This window comes from Macrotis lagotis, chromosome 7 (assembly GCF_037893015.1).
Source record: "Macrotis lagotis isolate mMagLag1 chromosome 7, bilby.v1.9.chrom.fasta, whole genome shotgun sequence".
In the NCBI taxonomy this organism is placed as follows: Eukaryota; Metazoa; Chordata; class Mammalia; order Peramelemorphia; family Peramelidae; genus Macrotis; species Macrotis lagotis.
The window spans coordinates 8368446-8377504 of NC_133664.1; positions in this window are offsets into that span (position 1 = coordinate 8368446).

Sequence of the window (9059 nt, forward strand, 5' to 3'; positions counted from 1 at the left end):
TCCAGCTCATATTACAGATGTAGAAACTGAGGCAGGCAGGGTTAAGTGACTAGCCATTATCATTTCTCCTTTAGTTATTAAGCTGGTCAAGGACAGAGAGAGGGAAGTAAAGAGACTCCGAGAGCAAAGTAGGGCAGAGCCTTCAGGTATTTCTCTGCCTCTAACTTCCTTAAGGTATAGAGAATAGGAAACCTTTAACAGGAACTGATGCCTCATATAGAGCTGAAAAGGGAATTGATGTTTCCCATCACTCCAAACCCATTGTTCTTTGTTCTGCATTGGGTCTCAGCAGATATCACTAAACACCTATCATGGGCAGAGTGCCTATCATGTATAGTGACATAGGGGAGGGAGATACAGGCACACAAACTTTCTCTCACCTGCCATGTCTTCCTTCTCTGTTACCCTATTGATTCAACCTTTGCAGCATCTCTTGTCGCTTCTCTTCTCTGCCATTGCCTTCATGTCTGGACGACTGCAGTGGCTGCTGGGCGCTCTGCCTGCACTAGGTCTCTCCCCACTCCAGTGCATCCTCCATCCAACCACTAACAAAATTTTCCCGAAGTCCAGGTCTGACCATGTCACCTCTTACTCAATAAACTCCAGTGGCTCCCTATTGCCTCCAGGATCAAATACAAAATATTCTTGCCCTGGTCCCTTCCAACCTCTCCAATCCTCTCTCTCTCTCTCTCTCCATGCTCCTCCCATCTACTCACATCTATCACTGACTTTGGCTTCCTGAATATTCCATAAACAAGACACCCATCTCTCGGCTCCAAGCATTCTTTGGCTCTCCCTCAGGATTGGAGATAGCTCTTTCCTCTGCTCTAACATCTGACCTCTCTCTAACTTCTTTTAAGTCTCAACTAAAATCCCACCTACAGGAAACCTTCCCAACCCCTCTTAACTATAATGATGTCTCTCTATTCATTATTTCCTATATCTCCTGCATGTTACTCCTTATACATATTTGCTTATTGTCCCCCCGCCCCCACTCCATTAGATTGTAAGCTCCTTTTGACTCTTTTTGTATCATTAGTCCTTGGTACATAGTAGGTGCTTAATAAATGTTGATTGATAAATATTGATTGAAAAATAGAAATGGGGAGTCTGTACTTGTGATGTCATGGGTTTAGGATTCTCTTGGTGCAGTTGCAGATTGGTCCTTGATCTTCAACATTCAGCCTCAGAGAAGTACCTGGGACACTGGCAGGGTCAACCAGCTCATATGCTCCAGAGGCCATGCTAGAAGTCCAGTCATTCTGGCTTCCTGATTCTCAAATTATAAAATAACACAGAATAATAATGGCTTTTCACTCTGAGAGAAAACTAAGAAATTATAGAAAAAAAGGGAGGTCCAAGAACCTATTTACTATTAACTGTGAAGATCTGAGATGGTCCCATGGAGAAGGTGGGTTTGCAGCTAGGGTTTAAACTAGAATAAGATTTCAGCAAGTATAATTGAGTTAGCACCCTAGAAACAAGAAACTGCATGGGCAAAGGTTTGGAGGTTGGATGTACAAGCTGATTCTCTTCTGTAGTGTACGTTCTGTGGAAAAGAAGAGCATGAGACAGAGCAGGTGGGAAGGGCAGGATTGTTCCAGGTTAGGGAGTGACTTGGATGCCAGTCTGTGGAGTTTGGACTTCAGGCAATAAGAACCCATTGAGAGATTTTGATCAGCAGTTTCACAATCAGATCTGAGATAGAAATAGGTTTGAACCTGTGATTTCACTGACAGGGAACTCTCAGATCAGGGAGCTCCCTGTATGCATGTAGGTCAGTGCCTTCTCTGCAGCTTTGACTTGTCAGGGTCACATAGCCAGGGTATCAGAAGCAGGACTGGAACTCAAGTCTTTGTGGACTCTAGGGCAACCCTCTGTATCTACAAATGAAACTTGTATGTGCAAGTAATCTGGAAGTGCTATAAAGGCAAGGGCATGTGAATCAAAGTAGGAGGCCTATTTAAGCAGTTATAGTCATGTGACTGTGGAATTATGGAAGTAGGACCCTACATCTAGATGGAAGGGACCATGTAGCCTAATGTCCCCCCATTTGACACAAAAGAAACTGAGGCCCAGAGAGGTTAAGTGATTTGTCCAAGGTCACACAGGTTGGAAATAAGAGAGGGGAGATGGATGTAAAGGATAGTTGACTTAATGTGGAAGGTAAGAAAAAGAGAAAAAGCAAAAATAACATCAATATTTTAACAAGGAAGACTGGTTGATGCAACTTAGAAAAACAGGGAAGTTGGAGCAGATAGAGGTCTGGGGACGATAATAAATTGAATTAAGAACATGTTGGGATTGAGACATTAATGGGGCATCTATATAATGCTGTTCCTTAGCTTTCTCATTGGCAAGGTTATCAATGGGGGAGATTTCTTTTGATTCGAGATTAAGGCTTTCTGGTCTGATCAAGACTAGGGTAAAGAGAAAGGCTAAAACTGAGCCTGTCCCCATCTGGGCAGTGACTGGGCATATTGGCGCAGTTATTTGGAACCAAGGACCAAGTCCTAAAGGTCTTAAGAGCTCAAGGAAGAGTCATGAGTATATACCAGCAGACCCTGGCATTCTAAGACCAGGCAAAAAAGAGATTTGGCTAAAGGTTGAACATGAGGTTGGCATCCTTGGGAAAAAAGGAAGGTCTAAGATTCATCTGGAAGTTGAAAGTTTGTCATGCCTAGTGTCTCATGGACAAACATGTCTTTGTGATCCTTCAGGTCTTGCCTCCTAGCTTTACTGGATGAATTTTAACTGGGTAGCCCCAAGCTGCTGTCTAAGCCACTCTCCTGACCATGTCCTGGCATATATATGTATTTAATGCACACATGTTGATTAATGAGCTGTTGATTATTCTTAAAGAAAATAGGAGACATCCAACTTCTGGAGACTCCAAGGTAGAGTCTGTAAAAGAGGTTGGGACTGAAAATAGGAAAATACATGCCTGAATGAGTTTGCCCAGAGAAAGAGGAAAGAGTCAAGGATAGAACCTTGGAGATACTGGCATTGGACAGGAGAGCAGAAGAGAAACTAGCAAATGAAACAGGGGAGATAGAGAGGGAAGGGAGATCTTAGGAGAACATGGTATTTTGGAAGCCAATTAAGAAGGAAGCATTCCAAATGAAGGACATTGTGGCAGCTTAGATGGGGATGGGAAATCTGTCTGACTGGCTCACTAGCCCACAAATGTGGGACAGACCTTGTGAGTGAACAATGTGCTGGGCCCAGAATTGACCAGAAGGCAAGCAAACAGAATTGGGGAAACTTCAACACAAACTCCTCACTTTTTACTACCCAGCACACACCTGGAGGCATCCTCCTTTGACCAGAAAGCATCCTAAATTTATTTCACCTGAATAGGCTAGGTATGCATAAGAATACATAATATAAGGCGGGTGGGGGTTATTTCCCACTGCAAAGTATAAATTAGAAAAAACTACAAGGGCAGGAGCATCTGATTTTATTCCCACAAACAAGTCTCTTAACCTACTAGTGCCTCTCCATGACTTGAATTCTTAGAGAAGTTGATGATCTGCATCAAAGTAAGGTGTATCATTACCTGAGTGTCCCTCAGATGAAAGAGGGCATAGGTTTGGTCTCTGTTCCCATCTAGGTACTCCCATAGTGTTGAGTCCTAGAACATGAAGGGTTAGAAGACTCCAAATGGCCAAGGAGCAAAAGAGAAATGTAAAGTCATTCATGGGTGAAAGGAGATTGAATGTAGACTGCTTCTAAGAATGACATGTAAGGATCCAAAAAGCATCCCCAGAACAGGGGAACCAAGCATGATAGGAGGGGGAGGAATAATAGCTAAGCAGGCTGAAGACTACTCTGGGATCTGGGAAATATTATAAAGCCCAGAGGAAGATAGGACTCTAGAATGGTGGACAGATCCTCAATGGAAGATTTATGGAACAATATGAACAAGAAGGATGCTCTGCATTTAGTAGGCAGTTAATAAATGCACGTCAAAAGAGGGAAGATAGGAGGGAAGGAAGGAAGGCAGGAAGGAAAGGAAGGAAGGAAGGAAGGAAGGAAGGAAAAAAGGAAGGAAGGAAGGAAGGAAGGAAAAAAGGAAGGAAGGAAGGAAGGAAAGAAAAAAGGAAGGAAGGAAGGAAGGAAGGAAAGAAGAAAGGAAGGAAGCAACAAATGAATGAATGAACAGATTAAACTCATTCAGACTGTAAAGATTTTGAATGAATTATGATCTGTACCAGTGATGTTTGTGTTTTGAAAGAAGACCGTGACATCAGGGAAGGTGATGCCATGACAAGCACATGAATTAGATTTGAATGAGGGGGTGCTGTGCTCAGTCCCCAGCCTCACTTTCTCCTCCAGAGCCACCCGGGTCCAGTGACCAGATATGAATCAGGATGACTGGAAATGGCCCTGGAAGTGAAGCAATCAGGGTTAAGTGACTCACTCCTAAGGTCACACAGCTAGTAAATGACTTGGGTGGGATTTGAATTCAGGTCCTCCTGATTTTGAGGCTGGTACTCTACCTACTGCACCATCTAGGTGGCACCAATGGAGACAACAAGACCATAGATTCATTCAAGAATTGAAAAAGGACCATGACAAATCCATAGGAATAAGAATGGGGCTAGAATGGAACCTGTGATTTAGTTGGTATACAAAACTCAGATGAGGAAAGTGCTTTTAATGCCAGTTGGCATCTTCTCTACAACTTATAGCCTTAGAAAGTTACTTAGGGCATAGAGAGGCTAAGTGACTTCCATAGGGTCCCATGGACAATTTATATCAGAGACAGGACTTGAACCTGGATCTTCCTTTTCTCCAAAAGATGTTCTTTTTCTTGCCTAAAATGTCTTAAAATTGAATTACAAGGGGCGGCTAGGTGGCACAGTGAATAGAGCACTGGCCTTGGAGTCAAGAGTACCTGGGTTCAAATCCAACCTCAGACACTTAATAATTACCTAGCTGTGTGGCCTTGGGCAAGCCACTTAATCCCACTGCCTTGAAAAATATAAAAAAAAAATTGAATTACAAATCTCAGCAGCCCAAAGGCAGCAGAAAAGTATAACTGGGAAGTTCTTTTCCCCAGTGCCTGATAGTTTTCTTGGGATCTTCTGTTTTTTTTTTCTTTTTTAACATAGGACCTCCTATTTCCTTTGATTTTGCCAACTTCCTTGGGGCTTTCTACTTGCCAGTGCACCTTTCTCAAAGGCGCAGCCCACACGTGCAGTCTTGTCCTTTTCATCTCAGTCTCAGTGTCAAAGGTTAAGATGCTTTGGATGAAAAGATGTCACTCTGACATCATCCACTGACAGTTCCACCTCAATGTGCAGAGAAGAAGAGGTTCTTAATATACTTTGGAGTCCTTTCTTTTGAAGATTTTCCCCTCCAGAATTTCTAAGTATATTATGGAATAATGAAAGAAGAAGAAATTCAGCTTTGACTCTCTAGATAGTTAATTGTTCTACGGGGGGGAAAAATGAGGATTTCTTATTCAGAGCAAAGCTTTTCATTAGAATATGGACTAGAACTGTGTTTATATTTATAGTGGTTAAATGAAACCAAGCAAACAATAAGGATGCCAGTGTTTTCAGTCAGGAAAGATCTCAGCTGAGAGACTTGAGAGACACCATCTGGTGGAAGAGTGAAATAAAGGAAAAGGAGAAACCATGGCTGAATTCCAGCTCAGACCAAAGTGGAAGAATTGTTGTTTTATGTCACCAAAGATTGAAGACCACAGAAGCTATATTAATTGTGAATTTTATGTTATTGTGGCTTCATTGATATGAGACAAGATCCCCCCTTTCAAGATGACTAACACACACACACACACACACACACACACACACAAACACACAAACACACAGATCAAGATGGGAACACTTAGGTGCCTCATTTGTCTTTGCTAAGGAACTCAGATGACCCTGGCTTCTAAGGGAAGCGATTCTACCAAAAGACATTTCTGTGTTATCTACCAGGATTGTCCTGGCAGTTGGGGTCAGACACTTTCTCTCCTCAGGTCATGTCCCAAAGAGATTTCCACCTCATTGTAGCTTCTTGTTATGGACATTTTTGCATGATGAGACAGGTTCATCAAAACACAAAGCCTGACTTTGACTGAGTCATCCATTTTTCCAAGAAGGAAGAGCCAAAGATGATCGATGATATTTCAGTCCTCAACCTGAATACCTCCTGAGGATGTTTAGGAACTCTCTAGAAGGCACAAGCAGAGCTCTTCTCACATCATCCAAGCCTTAAGGTAGCCTCATTCATTTAAACTCATTCAGATGACCATACTCTCACGCACCAATCTCTGTCATTATTTTTGATATGATCATAATACCTGACATGTTCTTAAACACATTTGATTTTCATGATTTTATTTGGTCCTCACAATAGCACTATGGAATAAGCACTTGTGTAACTTAGGGGTATGATCATTTTTTTCCAATTTTTTCACATCAGCAAAGTGAGTCTTGCTCAGGATCAAACAAGAGTCTGAGTTGGCTGGGAGTGATGATCAACCCTAATGGACTTGCTTATCCCTTCAGTGCAACAACCAGGGACAATTTTGAGCTATCTGCAATGGAGAATACCATCCAATCCAGAGAAATAATTGTGGAGTTTGAACAAAGACCAAAGACTATTACCATCAAATTAGAAAAAAAGGTGTTATATTATTAGGTAATTTTACTATCTCATACTTTATTTTTCTTCCTTAAGGATATGATTTCTCTGTCATCACATTCAACTGAGATCAGTGCATAACATGGAACCAATGTAAACACTAACAGACTGCCTTCTGTGGGGGGGGGAGGAAAGTAAGAATGGGGGAAAATTGTAAAACTCAGAATAAATAAAATCTTTCTTTTAAAAAAAAATCTGAGTTGGGATCTGAACATAGTTTTTTGTTAATATCAAGTACAGTATCTTTCCATTTTTTTCAACATTTACTTCAAAATATCTGTAATTTCAGTGGTCCAATGAGGATGACAGTCACTTTTCTGAGACTTTGTAGATGGCTTTTATCTTAATCCTCTCCTAGTCAATTTTCTTGTGATGGACCTTTTGGGATCATAACAAGTCAGACATTGTTTTCAGATAGTTGATATCTCAGCTAGCCAGTGCAGTAGATAGAGGCTCAAGATGCGTTTAAATCTGACCCCAGGTGATTACTGTTTGACATTAGGCAAGATAATTTTCTCTCTTTCCTAATTTGGAAAATGGGGATAATAGTAAGCCTACCTCCAAAGATTATGCAAGAAAAAGATGTGATAACATTTGTAAAGTGCCTTCGCAAACCTTAAGGTGTTTTGTAATGCTAGCAATTATTATTGTTGTGGAGACCCATACTTGAAGGTTTTACCAGCTCAGTACAATTTTCATGGTACATTGTTCTGGTACCATTGTCAGGAAGCGTCTTGCTATGATGAAGAGATGGATGATTTTGTTGGAAAATTTTTGATTTGCTTGTGTCATATAAGCCAACAGTAGACTGTAAGCTATTTGAGAGTAGGAAGCATCTCTCCTTCACATTTTTCTATCTCCTCCAGTACCCAGCATGGTGCATTGAAGATACTTAATAAATGGATGGATGATAAAGGAGGACTTGTTACCAGGACTTTGGTCCTAGGATCCCAGAAAGAGCCATTGTAGGAATATGATTTATTTTTAATATTTATTCATTTTTTAAACATTTTTTGTTTTAAACTTTGAATTCCAAATTTTCTCTTTCCTTCCCCCCACCCACTGAGATGGCAAACAATAAGATGTCAATTATGCTTACAAAATCATGTAAAACATATTTCCATATTAGTCATATGGAAGAAGGAAAGAAAGAGAGGAAGGCAAGAAGGAAGAAAGAAAGAAAAAGAAAGGAAAGAGAAGAAAGAGAGGAAGCTTCTTGTTATGGAAGGAAGGAAGGAAGGAAGGAAGGAAGGAAGGAAGGAAGGAAGGAAGGAAGGAAGGAAGGAAGGAAGGAAGGAAGGAAGGAAGGAAGGAAGGAAGGAAATGATGCTTCAAACTACACTTAAGAGTTTATCAGTTTTCTTTCTGGAGAAGGATAACATTTTTTTATTGTGAGGCCTTTGGAATTGTCTTGGATCAGTGTTCTGATGAAAGTAGCTAAGTCTTTCACAGTTGATCATCATTACAACATTGCTGCTGCTATGCACACTGATCTGGTTTTTACTTCACTTTGCATGCAAATTTTTCTTTCCTTTTTTTTCCCCTGTAGCCACCCTCTTATCATTTCTTACAGCTCACGATCTTAAACTGCAACTTGTTCAGCCATTTCCCCAATTGATGAATATTCCCTCAATTTCCAGTTCTTTACCACTACAAAAAGAGCCTCTAAAAAGTATTTTTAAAAAATATTTAATCTCTTTCCAGTACAGATCTAGTAGGGGTATTGCTGGATCAAAGAGTATGCACAGTTTCATGTCCCTTTGGACATAGTTCCAGATTGTTCTTCAAAATGGTTGAACAGTTCACTACTCCCCCAATAATTCTTTAATGTACCCATTTCCCCTAATTCCCTCAAACAATTGTCATTTCTGTTAAGTGTGAGGTAATATCTCAGAGCTGTTTTAATTTGCAGTTCTCTAAGCAACAGTGGTTTAGAGCATTTTTATATGGCTACAAATAGCTTTAAATTTTTTCTTCTGAAAACTGCCTGTTCTTATCCTTTGACCATTTATCAATGAGGAGTCATTTTTATAAATTTGACTTAGTTGCCAACACATTTGAGAAATGAAACCTATATCAGAGAAACTTGTAAAAGTTGGTGATACTATTTCATTGTCCATGGCATATGTAATAAAATGTAGTTTGCCCGATTGTCTCTTGATTAGGTATAATTTTGCTTTTACTTTGTCTGAGATTATGATTGCCACAAGAGATGCAATTTCAAGAATAAGGGCAGTTAACCTTCATTCAAGCAATGAGTCTAAAAACATTTATTAAGTGTTGAAAACTTGCAAGGCTCTTGGGACCCAAAGTTAGCACTACAAAACAGTCAGTCCCTGCCCGTGATGGGCTTACATTTGAATGGCAGAGATGAGACATAAAAAGACAAGTATATA